Genomic DNA, 16,390 nt, shown 5'->3' with positions numbered 1-16,390 from the left:
CGTCCGGCGGCGGCGGCGGCGGTGGCGAATTAGTGTTAGGGTCTCGGTGGGTGGGTTGGTGGGCTGTGTGGTTGGGGGCGCGGGTTATAAAGGCCGGCCAGGCGAGTCCTAGTCGGGCACAGCCCAGCTAGGTCGGTTGACTTTTTTAAAAATAATTCCACGTAGAAAAACAATGAAAAGAAATACTAAACGGATTATAAAAATCCTGAAATAAATTTTCCCCGTCCTCCGAAAATATAGCGGACAAAGCGAACATTTATTTGGGCCTATAATGCAATTTTGAAAAACGCATATTTTTTCCTAATTCAAATAAAATAACAATAAAATTCTTATTTGATTTTAATATTTAACCTGCAATATTTCTTTATTTTGGGGAAGTCATTTTATCCCCTCTCTTTTATTTCATAATGGAAATATTCGAAGAGAAAAATAATTAAAATCAGACGATCCTCTTTTCAAAATTTGAGAAAACTCAAATATGAAAATAACGAAATCCCCAACTCTCTCCGTGGGTCCTTGAGTTGCGTAGAATTTCTAGGATCAACCAAAATGCAATAAAATATGATATGGAATGATGATTTAATGTATAACATTCCAAATTGAAAATTTGGGATGTTACAAATGGACTATGATTGATTCCCTATACTTGTGGATCATCAGGGCTACGCCGAGCGCTACCGAAACAACAAAGACGGAGGAGTTACGAAGTACGGGAGACGGAGGGGCCAAGGGCATGTGTGTACTCTTGGGGGCGCCCCTCCCCTCTATATATAGGTGGAGGGGCATGGTGGCCATCCCTCCAAGCCCTAGGTGCGCACCAAGGGGAAGGAGTTGGAGTCCTAGTCCAGTTCCCTCCTTTTCCATATAGAGGTGGACTTTCCACCTTTCCCAAGCCACATGGGCCTTGAGGGACTTGTGCGCCTGGCCCAATAAGGCCAAGGCACCTCCCCTCAGCGCATGCTGGCCCTTGGGATGTGGTGGAACCCTTGGTGGACTCCCAGACTCCTTTGGAAGTTTTCGGAACCTTCTAGGATCTTCCCGGTACAATATCGAAAAAACTGAAACTTTTTCCGGAACCTTGAAAGCAACTTTCCATATATAATTCTTTACCTCCAGACCATTTCGGAGCTCCTCGTTACGTCTGGGATCTCATCCGAACTCCGAACAACATTCAGTCACCAACATGCATATTCCAGTATTACTCTAGCGTCACCGAACATTAAGTGTGCATACCCAACGGGTTCGAGAATCATGTAGACACGACCGAGACACCTCTCCGGTCAATAACCAATAGCGGAACATGGATGCCCATATTGGTTCCTACATATTCCATGAAGATCTTTTATTGGTTGAACCACAATGTCAAAGATTCAGTTAATCCCATATGCAATTACCTTTGTCCAGGGATATGTTACTTGCCCGAGATTCGATCATCGGTATCTTCATACCTATTTCAATCTCGTTACCAACAAGTCTCTTTACTCGTTCTGTATACAAGATCTCGTGACTAACTCATTAGCCACATTGCTTGCAAGCTCTTTACGATGTTGTATTACCAATAGGGCCTAGAGATATCTCTCTGTCACACGAATGACAAATCCCAGTCTCGATCCATGCCAACTCAACAGACACCTTCAGAGATACCTGTAGAGCATCTTTATGATCACCTAGTTACGAAGTGACATCTGATAGCACACAAGGTATTTCTCCTGTGTCCAGGAGGTTCATGATCTCATGGTCTTAGGAATAGATACTTGACATGAAGAAAGCTATAGAAATAAACTCAAGTGATATGATCGAATGCTAAGCTTATGGTTGGGTCTTGTCCATCACATCATTCTCCTAATGATGTGATTCATTTATCAAATTACAACTCATGTCTATGGTTAGGAAACCTTAACCATCTTTGATCAACGAGCTAGTCTAGTAGAGGCTCACTAGGGACATATTATTTGTTCATGTATTCACACTTGTATTTAAGTTTCCGGTCAATACAATTCTAGCATGAATGGTAAACCTTTATCATGAACAAGGAAATATGATAATAACCAATTTATTATTTCCTCTTGGGCATATTTCCAACAATATCTACTACTATTACTCCACCAATCGACCGCTATCCAACATGCATCTATGGTATTAAGTTCATGAAAAACGGAGTAAAGCCTCAAGCAAGCTGACATGATGTACACAAAGTAAACCCAATCAATATGAATAAACCCCTTCATTTTACCTCTAATGGAAACAATACAAATATGTGCCTTGTCCCCTCTTTTCATTGGTATATAGAGCACCGCAAGATTGAACCCATTACAAAGCACCTCTCCCACTGAAGATAAATCAATCTAGTTGGCCAAACCAAACAGATAGATCAGAGAGAAATACAAAGCTATAACAATCATGCATAATAAAGTTCAGAGACTCAATTACTTATCACTGATATTTAGATCATAAACCCACAATTCATCAGATCCCAACAAACACACCACAAAAGAAGATTACATCAGATAGAACTCCAAGAAGATCGAGGAGAACATGGTATTGAAGATCAAAGAGAGAGAAGAAGCCATCTAGCTACTAGCTATGGACCCGTAGGTCTGTGGTGAACTACTCATGCATCATCAGAAGGCAGCAAGGATGATGTAGGAGCCCTCCATGATCGATTCCCCCTCGGGCAGAATACCAAAAAAGGCCTCCAGGTGGGATCACGGAAGAACAGAAGCTTGCGGTGGCATAAAAATTGTTTCTGGTGACTCTTTGATATGTTGGGAATATCTAGGAATTTATAGAGGCGGAATTAGGTCAGGAGGTGCCACAAAAGGCCCACAAGCTCGAGGGGGGAGAGGGGGGCCTAGGAGCTTGTCACTCACCCATGGCTCTTCGGGTCTTCTCCCGAACCTTCATGGGCCCCTTCCGGTTCAGAAAAAGTTCATCCAAAGATTTTTCTCCATTTGGACTTTGTTTGATATTGATTTTCTGAAAAGCCAAAAACAAGTAAAAAATAAGTAACACTTGGCACTCGGTTAATAGGTTAGTCCCAAAAAATGATATAAAATAGCATAAAATGCATATAAGACATTCAAGATTGATATTATAATAGCACATGGAACAATAAAAAATTATAGATACGTTGTAGACGTATTAATGGGCCATAGAGGCCTGCTAGTGGGCCCACAATAAACCTAGCCATGGGCAGCCCAGCCTGGTCAGCCCAACATGACCCGGGCCGGCCCGACCTTGTCTACGGTCCGGGCTCAGGCCTAGATTTCAAGCCTGACAGCTGGGCTGAGCCGGGCCTGGGCCCGTCGTGTTTGTGTGTTAATGAAGAGGCCCGACCCGAGGCCTAACGCTGGGTGGGCTTTTAGCATGATAGGCCGGGCTCAGGACTGATTTTAGGCCCGACAGCCGGGCCGAGCTCGGGCTTGGGTTTTTTGCATCAGGCTTTGGCAGGCCCGGCCCAAAGCCTGGCCTAGCCTGACAGATGGCCAGGTATAGCTCACAAGCTCAAGTTGACAATGACATGTACCTAGGGTAGGGTCTTAGGCCTGACCTATATGCCCTACCAAAGGACACTACACAAGAGGCCAAGGCCTACAAAGTTAGAAAGGAGATACCGACTGAAATGACCGTAGAGTGCAATTCACTCGATAGAAGATCCACTCGGTTATCCCACTTCCACTCGACCGTCATTCACTCGGAGTACAATATTTCACTCAAAGGATAGAAGACCTAGAGCCACCTCAGGATGACAACGTCCAGACAAGTCGTTATAAATATTATTAAACACGGGCATTTCTAGTAATGTTCGTGCCTTTATTCTCTCCTTGAACCCTTGCGTAATTGAGGATGGCGAGGGGTCAGCAGACTCTATATAAGCCACCCTACCCTCTTGCACAAGGGTTTCGCACCCCCTGTAACTCAACCTCCAAAGAAACAAAGCTCCCGCAGCACCGAGACGTAGGGCTTTTACTTCCTCCGAGAGGGGCCTGAACTCATAAATCCGAGTGTACAATCTCGCTATAGCTAGACTCTACCCTCTCCTACGTACCCCTACCTATACTGTCAGATTTGTTCCCACGACAATTGGCGCCCACCGTGGGGCAGGCGTCTAAGCGACTTTCAGTGAGGTTGTGTTCTTCGAACTTCATCGTCATGGTTTCCGGCAGTGTATTATCTCTGGGCCGTGAGATCCGTCTCGGCGCGCTCAGTTTCATCACCAACGATTCGGCTTGGCTCCAGGAAGCCCCCCTCGACATTGAGGCACTCCCTATTTGCGGGGCAGCACACTTCCGTGCGAGTGCCTACGACGTCCTCTTGCGGCAGCCGTCGAGTCAGTACCAGTCGGCTCCCGTGGCGTCTTCCCTCCCTGCTGCTCACCGCCGCAAGCAATTCGGTCGCTCGCGGCTCCAGCGGTGGGTGAAGCACCGGTGGCTCGATAGTTGTCCACTCCTCAGATCGAGGCAATCGAGCCTAATGAGGCCCTTTATGGCTTGTTCGATTTATCGTCTGGCCACTCGGATACACTTTCCGAGTGCGAGAGCAATGATCCCGCGGTAGAAGTCATCATGGTCGTCCCCCAGCGTAGCCCACCGAGATTTCTTTGTTGTGAGGGCAAAAGGGGTGGACCGTTGAATGACAATGACGAGTACTACCCGCAAGCCCTCACCGCGGAACAAAGAGAAGAACTACGGCGCAGGAATGAGCAGACTTTCCTGACCCCCATCATTGGGGAGACTGCCGAGGCTCAGGCTTTGGAGGCTGCGCGCTTAGCCACTCTGGCTGAACATGCACGCCTGGAGGATCTCCAGAAGTCACGCAAAGACCACACTTGCAGGCCACTACCGAATCCTAGTCGACGGCAGCGGCAATTGTTCTCAACTGGATCTCGAGATGAGTGTCAGGTATACCGCACTCCAATTCAGAATGTTCCAGCAGCCGCGCGTATTGCAGATTCGATCCAACCAAGGCCTAGAGCAGATTCAAACGCTCCTCAGAGCAGCTGGGGAGCAGACTTCAGCTATTTCCCAGTCGCGCAATAGAATTCATAGCAGATATGTCACGGCGGACACAGTTCAGTCTGCTCACAGCCCAAGATCGCCTCCACGGCATGAAGATCATGCTTATCACCAGGACCAGTACCTGGATCGAGGCCACGGGCATTTTCATCCTCGACATTACTGCGATGACCACCGTCGAGTGCCTACGCCCCCTTTGAGGGGTGGTTCGTACACACCCCGACGGTATGATGACAGGCGCCCGTACGGTGATGAGCGGAGATATCCAGTTGACCCCTGAGAGCCTGGGTTTGATGCAAGGCCAGTCCTCGTGCAGGGCCTGTTTGATAGAGGCAGGGCTAACCGAGAGGGTTTGGATAGGGGTCGCCCGAGTGGAAGCGGAGCTTTTGTCTCTGGGCCCGGGTGTTTTAATAGGGCCACTGAGATTCCTCCCAACTTCAGGTTGGCTGCAGGAGTGAGCAAGTTTACTAGAGAGTCAAATCCAAATACGTGGTTAGAAGATTACCATGAAGCACTTGCCCTTGATGCTGGAATGATCAGCTCGGGCGTGGTTGAACCAGTTGGCTCCTGCTAGCATTTACTACTGGGAAGACTTGGCCCGAGTGTTTATCAAAACGTTTGAAGGCACTTGCAAGCGACCTGCTGATTTGACTGAACTCCAACATTGTGCCCAGAAGCCGAATGAAACCTTGAGGGATTATATCTAGCATTGGACAACACTTCACCATGTGGTGGAAAATGTTTCTGAACATCAATCAGTTTTTGCCTTTAAAGAAGGTGTCAGATACATAGAGCTCATACTGTAATTTGGACGGTCTGGGACCCTCTCCATGAACCGAATGATGGAGATAGCCACTCGGTGCGCGAATGGCGAAGAAGAGGACCGATTCCATAGTGGCAAGGGAAAGGTTGTACACCCTGACACTGGGGGCCGGAATCCCAGTCAGAAGCAGCAGCATAAAGCTGAAGCCACTGGTCAAACAGAAGCAGCAGTAGTGACGACTCAAGGCAAGTTCAAAGGAAAGCCCAAGGGGCAGTGAATACCCAAAAAGATGAAGGGTCAATCGGGCCAGGACATCCTGGATCTACCGTGTGCCATCCACACGAAGAAAGACGAGGAGGGGTAACCTGATTTTACCCAAGTATACCACTCAACAGTGCAGATTCCTTATACATCAGTTCCGTGAAGGTCAACCGAGTGGAAAGAGCTCTGGCAAAGACGATGATGAAGAAAGGCAGAAGATTACCCGAAGGTCAATGCCACTCTGGTGTTTTTGCTGACGTTGAGAGCAAAAGTCGACTGAAAGTCATCAATCGTGAGGTGAACATGGTTGCTCCGGCAACTACGACGTACCTCAAGTGGTCAAAGATGTTGGGGAACGTAGTACTTTCAAAAAAGTCCTACGCACACGCAAGATCATGGTGATGCATATCAACGAGAAGGAAGAGTATGTCCACGTACCCTCGTAGACCGTAAGCGGAAGCGTTAGCACAACACGGTTGATGTAGTCGTACGTCTTCACGGTCCGACCGATCAAGCACTGAAAGCATGGCACCTCCGAGTTCTTGCACACGTTCAGCTTGATGACGTCCCTCGAACTCCGATCCAGCCGAGTGTCGAGGGAGAGTTCCGTCAGCACGACGGCATGGTGACGATGATGATGTTCTACCGACGCAGGACTTCGCCTAAGCACCGCTACAATATTATCGAGGTGGATTATGGTGGAGGGGGCACCGCACACGGCTAATAGATCAATGATCAATTATTGTGTCTAGAGGTGCCCCCTGGCCCCGTATATAAAGGAGCAAGGGGGAGGGGGCGGCCGGCTAGGAGGGGGCGCGCCAAGGGGAGTCCTACTCCCACTCCCTCCTTTCCTTGTCCAAGTAGGAGAGGGGGGAGGAAGGGAGAGAGGGGAGGAAGGAAAGGGGGGCGCCGCCCCCCTCCTTGTCCAATTCAGACTAGAGGGGGAGGGGGCGCGCGGCCTGCCCTGGCCGCCCCTCCTCTTCTCCACTTTGGGCCCATGTGGCCCTTAACCCCCGGGAGGGGTTCCGATAACCCCCCGGTACTCCGGTATATATCCGATAACCCCCGAAACCATTTCGCTGTCCGAATATAGTCGTCCAATATATCAATCTTCATGTCTCGACCATTTCAAGACTCATCGTCATGTCCGTGATCACATCCGGGACTCTGAACTATCTTCAGTACATCAAAATATATAAACTCATAATATAACCGTCATCTAACTTTAAGCGTGCGGACCCTAGGGGTTCGAGAACAATGTAGACATGACCAAAACATGTTTCCGGTCAATAACCAATAGCGGAACCTGGATGCTCATATTGGCTCCCACATATTCTACGAAGATCTTTATCTGTCAAACCGCATAACAACATACGTTGTTCCCTTTGTCATCAGTATGTTACTTGCCCGAGATTCGATCGTCGGTATCTCAATACCTATTTCAATCTCGTTACCGGCAAGTCTCTTTACTCGTGATGCAATGCATCATCTCATAACTAACTCATTAGTCACATTGCTTGCAAGGCTTATAGTGATGTGCATTACCGAGAGGGCCCAGAGATACCTCTCCAACAATCAGAGTGACAAATCCTAATCTCGAAATACGCCAACCCAAGAAGTACCTTCGGAGACACCTGTAGAGCACCTTTATAATCACCCAATTATGTTGCGATGTTTGGTAGCACACAAAGTGTTCCTCCGATAAACGGGAGTTGCATAATCTCATAGTCACAGGAACATGTATAAGTCATGAAGAAAGCAGTAGCAACATACTAAACGATCAAGTGCTAAGCTAACAGAATGGGTCAAGTCAATCACATCATTCTTTCAATGATGTGATCCCGTTAATCAAATGATAACTGTTTTGTCCATCGCTAGGAAACATAACCATCTTTGATAAACGAGCTAGTCAAGTAGAGGCATACTAGTGACACTCAGTTTGTCTATGTATTCACACATGTATCATGTTTCCGGTTAATACAATTCTAGCATGAATAATAAACATTTATCATGATATAAGGAGATAAATAATAACTTTATTATTGCCTCTAGGGCATATTTCCTTTAGTCTCCCACTTGCACTAGAGTCAATAATCTAGATTACATAGTAATGATTCTAACACCCATGGAGCCTTGGTGTTGATCATGTTTTGCTCGTTGAAGAGGCTTAGTCAAGGGGTCTGCAACATTCACATCCGTATGTATCTTGCAAATCTCTATGTCTCCCACCTGGACTTGGTCCCAGATGGAATTGAAGCGTCTCTTGATGTGCTTGGTCTCCTTGTGATATCTGGATTCCTTTGCCAAGGCAATTGCACCAGTATTGTCATAGAAGATTTTCATTGGACCCGATGCACTAGGTATGACACCTATATCGGATATGAACTTCTTTATCCAGACTCCTTCATTTGCTGCTTCTGAAGCAACTATGTACTCCGCTTCACATGTAGATCCTGCCACGATGCTTTGTTTAGAACTGCACCAACTGACAGCTCCACTGTTCAATATAAACACGTATCTAGTTTGCGATTTAGAATCGTCCGGATCAGTGTCAAAGCTTGCATCGACGTAACCATTTACGACTAGCTCTTTGTCACCTCCATAAATGAGAAACATATCCTTAGTCCTTTTGAGGTATTTCAGGATATTCTTGACCGCTGTCCAGTGATCCACTCCTAGATTACTTTGGTACCTCCCTGCTAAACTTATTGCTAAGCATACATCAGCTCTGGTACACAACATTGCATACATGATAGAGCCTATGGCTGAAGCATAGGGAACTTCTTTCATTTTATCTCTATCTTCTGAAGTGGTCGGGCATTGAGTCTGACTCAATTTAACACCTTGTATTACAGACAAGAACCCTTTCTTTGCTTGATCCATTTTGAACATTTTCAAAACTTTATCAAGTTATGTACTTTGTGAAATTCCAATTAAGCGTCTTGATCTATCTCTATAGATCTTGATGCCCAATATGTAAGCAGCTTCACCAAGGTCTTTCATTGAAAAACTTTTATTCAAGTATCCTTTTATGCTATCCAGAAATTCTATATCATTTCCAATCAATAATATGTCGTCTACATATAATATTAGAAATGCTACAGAGCTCCCACTCAGTTTCTTGTAAATACAGGCTTCTCCAAAAGTCTGTATAAAACCATATGCTTTGATTACACTATCAAAGCGTTTATTCCAACTCCGAGAGGCTTGCACCAGTCCATAAATGGATCGCTGGAGCTTGCACACTTTGTTAGCATCCTTTGGATCGAAAAAACCTTCTGGTTGCACCATATACAACTCTTCTTCCAGAAATCCATTCAGGAATGCAGTTTTGACATCCATTTGCCAAATTTCACAATCATAAAATGCGGCAATAGCTAACATGATTCGGACAGACTTAAGCATCGCTATGGGTGAGAAAGTCTCATCATAGTCAACCCCTTGAACTTGTCGAAAACCTTTCGCAACAAGTCGAGCTTTGTAGACAGTAACATTACCATCAACGTTAGTCTTTTTCTTGAAGATCCATTTATTCTCAATGGCCTGCCGATCATCGAGCAAGTCAACCAAAGTCCACACTTTGTTCTCATACATGGATCCCATCTCAGATTTCATGGCCTCAAGCCATTTTGCGGAACCTGGGCTCATCATCGCTTCCTCATAGTTCATAGGCTCGCCATGGTCAAGTAACATGACCTCCAGAATAGGATTGTCGTACCACTCTAGTGCGGATCTTACTCTGGTTGACCTACGAGATTCGGTAGTAACTTGATCTGAAGTTTCATGATTAATATCATTAGCTTCCTCACTAATTGGTGTAGTCGTCACATGAACTGGTTTCTGTGATGAACTATTTTCCAATAAGGGAGCAGGTACAGTTACCTCATCAAGTTCTACTTTCCTCCCACTCACTTCTTTCGAGAGAAACTCCTTCTCTAGAAAGGATCCATTATTAGCAACAAATGTCTTGCCTTCGGATCTGTGATAGAAGGTGTACCCAATAGTTTCCTTTGGGTATCCTATGAAGACACATTTCTCCGATTTGGGTTCGAGCTTATCAGGTTGAAGTTTTTTTTACATAAGCATCGCAGCCCCAAACTTTAAGAAACGACAACTTTGGTTTCTTGCCAAACCATAGTTCATAAGGCATCATCTCAACGGATTTTTATGGTGCCCTATTTAACGTGAATGCGGCTATCTCTAAAGCATAACCCCAAAACGATAGCGGTAAATAAGTAAGAGATATCATAGATTGCACCATATCTAGTAAAGTGCGATTACGATGTTCGGACACACCATTACGTTGTGGTGTTCCGGGTGGCGTGAGTTGCAAAACTATTCCGCATTGTTTCAAATGTAAACCAAACTCGTAACTCAAATATTCTCCTCCATGATCAGATTGTAGAAACTTTATTTTCTTGTTACGATGATTTTCAACTTCACTCTGAAATTCTTTGATCTTTTGCAAATGTTTCAGACTTATGTTTCATTAAGTAGATATACCCATATCTGCTTAAATCATCTGTGAAGGTGAGAAAATAACGATACCCGCCGCGAGCTTCAATATTCATTGGACCACATACATCAGTATGTATGATTTCTAACAAATCAGTTGCTCGCTCCATAGTTCTGGAGAACGGAGTTTTAGTCATCTTGCCCATGAGGCATGGTTCACAAGTACCAAGTGATTCATAATCAATTGATTCCAAAAGTCCATCAGTATGGAGTTTCTTCATGCGCTTTAAACCAATATGACCTAAACGGAAGTGCCACAAAGAAGTTGCACTATCATTATCAACTCTGCATCTTTTGGTTTCAACATTATGAATATGTGTATCACTACTATCTATCGAGATTCATCAAAAATAGACCACTCTTTAAGGGTACATGACCATAAAAGATATTACTCATATAAATAGAACAACCATTATTCTCAGATTTAAATGAATAACCGTCTCGCATCAAACAAGATCCAGATATAATGTTCATGCTCAACGCCGGCACCAAATAACAATTATTTAGGTCTAAAACTAATCCCGAAGGTAGATGTAGAGGTAGCGTGCCGATGGTGACCACATCGACTTTGGAACCATTTCCTACGCGCATCGTCACCTCGTTATTAGCCAGTGTCCGCTTAATCCGTAGTCCCTGTTTTGAGTTGCAAATATTAGCAATAGAACCAGTATCAAATACCCAGGTGCTACTGCGAGCTCTGATAAGGTACACATCAATAACATGTATATCACATATACCTTTGTTCACCTTGCCATCCTTCTTATCCACCAAATACTTGGGTCAGTTCCGCTTCTAGTGACCAGTCTGTTTGCAGTAGAAGCACTCAATCTCTGGCTTAGGTCTAGACTTGGGTTTCTTCTCTTGAGCATCAACTTGTTTGCCGTTCTTCTTGAAGTTCCCCTTCTTCTTCCCTTTACCCTTTTTCTTGAAATTGGTGGTCTTGTTGACCATCAACACTTGATGCTCCTTTTTGATTTCTACCTCCGCAGCCTTTAGCATGGCGAAGAGCTCGGGAATAGTCTTGTTCATCCCTTGCATATTATAGTTCATCACAAAGCTCTTGTAGCTTGGTGGCAGCGATTGAAGAATTCTGTCAATGACACTATCATCAGGAAGATTAACTCCCAATTGAATCAAGTGATTATTATACCCAGACATTTTGAGTATATGTTCACTGACAGAACTATTCTCTTCCATCTTGCAGCTATAGAACTTATCGGAGACTTCATATCTCTCAATCCGGGCATTTGCTTGAAATATTAACTTCAACTCCTGGAACAACTCGTTGAAGTCCCGGTTCTAAGCCGTAAAGCATGGCACACTGAAATATCGAGTAGTCATCAGCTTTGCTCTGCCAAATGTTCACAACGTCTGCAGTTGCATCTGCAGCAGGCTTGGCACCCAGCGGAGCTTCCAGGATGTAATTCTTCTGTGCAGCAATGAGGATAATCCTCAAGTTACGGACCCAGTCCGTGTAATTGCTACCATCATCTTTCAACTTTGCTTTCTCAAGGAACGCATTAAAATTCAACGGAACAACAACATGAGCCATCTATCTACAATCAACATAGAAATGCAAAATACTATCAGGTACTAAGTTCATGATAAATTTAAGTTCAATTTAATCATATTACTTAAGAACTCCCACTTAGATAGACATCCCTCTAATCATCTTAAGTGATCACGTGATCCAAATCAACTAAACCATAACCGATCATCACGTGAAATGGAGTAGTTTTCAATGGTGAACATCATTATGTTGATCATATCTACTATATGATTCACGCTCGACCTTTGGGTCTCAGTGTTCCGAGGCCATATCTGCATATGCTAGGCTCGTCAAGTTTAACCTGAGTATTCTGCGTGTGCAAAACTGGCTTGCACCCGTTGTAGATGGACGTAGAGCTTATCACACCCGATCATCACATGGTGTCTGGGCACGACGAACTTTAGCAACGGTGCATACTCAGGGAGAACACTTTTTATCTTGAAATTTGGTGAGAGATCATCTTATAATGCTACCGTCTATCAAAGCAAGATAAGATGCATAAATGATAAACATCGCATGCAATCAATATAAGTGATATGATATGGCCATCATCATCTTGTGCTTGTGATCTACATCTTCGAAGCACCGTCATGACCACCATCGTTACCGGCACGACACCATGATCCCCATCGTAGCATCGTTGTCGTTTCTCCATCTATTGCTTCTACGACTATCACTACCGCTTAGTGATAAAGTAAAGCAATTATAGGGCGATTGCATTGCATACAGTAAAGCGACAACCATATGGCTCCTGCCAGTTGCCGATAACTCGGTTACAAAACATGATCATCTCATACAATAAAAAATAGCATCACGTCTTGACCATATCACATCACAACATGCCTTGCAAAAACAAGTTAGACGTCCTCTACTTTGTTGTTACAAGTTTTACGTGGCTGCTACGGGCTGAGCAAGAACCGTTCTTACCTACGCATCAAAACCACAACGATAGTTCATCAAGTTAGTGTTGTTTTAACCTTCTCAAGGACCGGGCGAAGCCACACTCGGTTCAACTAAAGTTGGAGAAACTGTCACCCGCCAGCCACCTATGTGCAAAGCACGTCGGTAGAACCAGTCTCGCGTAAGCGTACGCGTAATGTCGGTCCGGGCCGCTTCATCCAACAATACCGCTGTACCAAAGTATGACATGCTGGTAAGCAGTATTACTTGTATCGCCCACAACCCACTTGTGTTCTACTCGTGCATATAACATCAACGCATAAAACCTAGGCTCTTATACCACTATTGGGGAATGTATTAATTGCAAAAAAATTCCTATGCACACGCAAGATCATGGTGATGCATATCAATGAGAAGGAAGAGTATGTCCATGTACACTCGTAGACCGTAAGCGGAAGCATTAGCACAACACGGTTGATGTAGTCATACGTCTTCACGGTCCGACCGATCAAGCACCGAAAGCACGACACCTCCGAGTTCTTGCACACGTTCAGCTCGATGACGTCCCTCAAACTCCGATCCAACCAAGTGTCAAGGGAGAGTTCCATCAGCACGACGGTGTGGTGATGATGATGATATTCTATCGACGCAGGGCTTTGCATAAGCACTGCTACGATATTATCGAGGTGGATTATGGTCGAGGGGGCACCACACACGGCTAATAGATCAATGATCAATTGTTGTGTCTAGAGGTGCCCCTTGCCCCCTTATATAAAGGAGCAAGGGGGAGGGGGCGGCCAGCCAGGAGGGGGCGCGACAAGGGGAGTCCTACCCCCACCGGGAGTAGGACTCCCTCCTTTCCATGTCCAAGTAGGAGAGTGGGAAGGAAGGGAGAGAGGGGAGGAAGGAAAGAGGGGCGCCACCCTCCCTCCTTGTCCAATTCGGACTAGAGGGGGAGGGGGTGCGTGGCCTGCCCTGGCCGCCCCTCCTCTTCTCCACTTTGGGCCCATGTGACCCATTAACCTCCCGGTACTCCGGTATACATCTGATAACCCCCGAAACCATTCCAGTGTCCGAATATAGTTGTCCAATATATCAATCTTCATGTCTCGACCATTTCAAGACTCCTCGTCATGTCCGTGATCACATCCGGGACTCCGAACTATCTTCGGTACATCAAAACATATAAACTCATAATATAACGGTCATCTAACTTTAAGCGTGCGGACCCTATGGGTTCGAGAACAATGTAGACATGATCAAAACACGTTTCCGGTCAATAACCAATAGCAGAACCTGGATGCTCATATTGGCTCCCACATATTCTACGAAGATCTTTATCGGTCAAACCGCATAACAACATATGTTGTTCCCTTTGTCATTGGTATGTTACTTGCCCGAGATTCGATCGTCGGTATCTCAATACCTAGTTCAATCTCGTTACCGGCAAGTCTCTTTACTCGTTATGCAATGCATCATCTCGTAACTAACTCATTAGTCACATTGCTTGCAAGGCTTATAGTGATGTGCATTACCGAGAGGGCCCAGAGATGGCTCTCCGATAATCGGAGTGACAAATCCTAATCTCGAAATACGCCAACCCAACAAGTACCATCGGAGACACCTGTACAGCACCTTCATAATCACCCAGTTACGTTGTGACGTTTGGTAGCACACAAAGTGTTCCTCCAATAAACGGGAGTTGCATAATCTCATAGTCATAGGAACATGTATAAGTCATGAAGAAAGCAGTAGCAACATACTAAACGATCAAGTGCTAAGCTAATGGAATGGGTCAAGTCAATCACATCATTATTTCAATGATGTGATCCCGTTAATCAAATGACAACTCTTTTGTCCATGGCTAGGAAACATAACCATCTTTGATAAACGAGCTAGTCAAGTAGAGGCATACTAGTGACACTCAGTTTGTCTATGTATTCACACATGTATCATGTTTCCGGTTAATACAATTCTAGCATGAATAATAAACATTTATCATGATATAAGGAAATAAACAATAGCTTTATTATTGCCTCTAGGGCATATTTCCTTCAAAAGACTCCCATTACCTTTGACCAGTAGGATCACCCACCACATGTTGCAACCCCTGGCGGCAAGCACTGGTAGTGGATCCAATCATGGGAGGCACTCAGTTGCGCAAAGTTCTTATGGATGGTGGCAGTGATTTGAACATTCTCTATGCAGAAACCCTCCAGGGGATGGGCATTCCGATGTACCAACTCAGTGAAAGCAACATGTAGTTTCATGAGGTCATCACAGGGAAAAAGGCAAAGTCACTCGGTCAGATTGCTTTGGATGTGGTTTTTGGTGACTCGAAGAATTTTTGGAAGGAAAAATTGACGTTTTAAGTGGTGGACTTTCAAAGTACCTATCATGCTATTCTGGGTCGACCAGCTTATGCTCGCTTCATGGCCCATCCGTGTTATGTGTACCTTAAGCTGAAGATGCCCGGATCCAAGGGCGTGATCATCATCACTGGAAATAGGCAGAGAGCCGAGGAATGCCTCCAGAAGGGATCCAAAATTGCCGACGAGAAGATGGCAGTAGTAGAATTGGAAGAGTACAAGAAGAATGTCGATCCAAGTGATTTGCTCCGCTCCAAGAAGCCAGCTTCTGAGTCAGCTTTTCAGTCAACGGGAGAGATGAAGCAAGTTCACATTCACCCAAAAGATCTCACAGCCACCCCGACCAACATCTCAACGACGCTCAACAGCAAATAGGAAGCCGCACTCATCCAGTTCTTCCGTGAGAACTAGGACATCTTTGCATGGAAAACCTCCGACATGCCAGGTGTACTCAGGGTACTGGCTGAGCACCGTTTGCGTGTCGACTCAAAGGCCAAACCTATCAAAGACCATCTCAGCCGTTCTGCTGCGGAGAAAAGGAAGGCGGTTGGCGAGGAAGTGGCTCGGCTCTTGGCAGCTGAGTTCATACGCGAGATATACCACTCCGACTGGCTTGCCAATGTTGTCATTGTCCCCAAGAAGGATAATTCACTCCGCATGTGCATTGACTTCAAACATATCAATCGGGACTGCCCGAAAGATCATTTTCTGCTCCCCCGTATCGATCCGACTGTGGGATGCGAGCGCTTGTCTTTTCTTGATGCATATTCCAGATATCATCAGATTCAACTGTATGGACCAGATGAAATAAAAACGGCCTTCATCACCCCTTTCGGGTGTTTTTGTTATGTCACCATGCCATTCGGTCTCAAAAATGCTGGTGCTACGTTCATGCGCATGATCTAGAAGTGCCTACTCATTCATCGGAACGTCGAGGCCTACATGGATGACATCGTGGTCAACGCAAAGGTTCTAACCCGCTGACTAATCTCGCTGAAATGTTCACCAATCCGAGAAG

This window comes from Triticum aestivum, chromosome 4B (assembly GCF_018294505.1).
Source record: "Triticum aestivum cultivar Chinese Spring chromosome 4B, IWGSC CS RefSeq v2.1, whole genome shotgun sequence".
Lineage (NCBI taxonomy): Eukaryota > Viridiplantae > Streptophyta > Magnoliopsida > Poales > Poaceae > Triticum > Triticum aestivum.
This window is presented reverse-complemented; position numbering follows the sequence as displayed.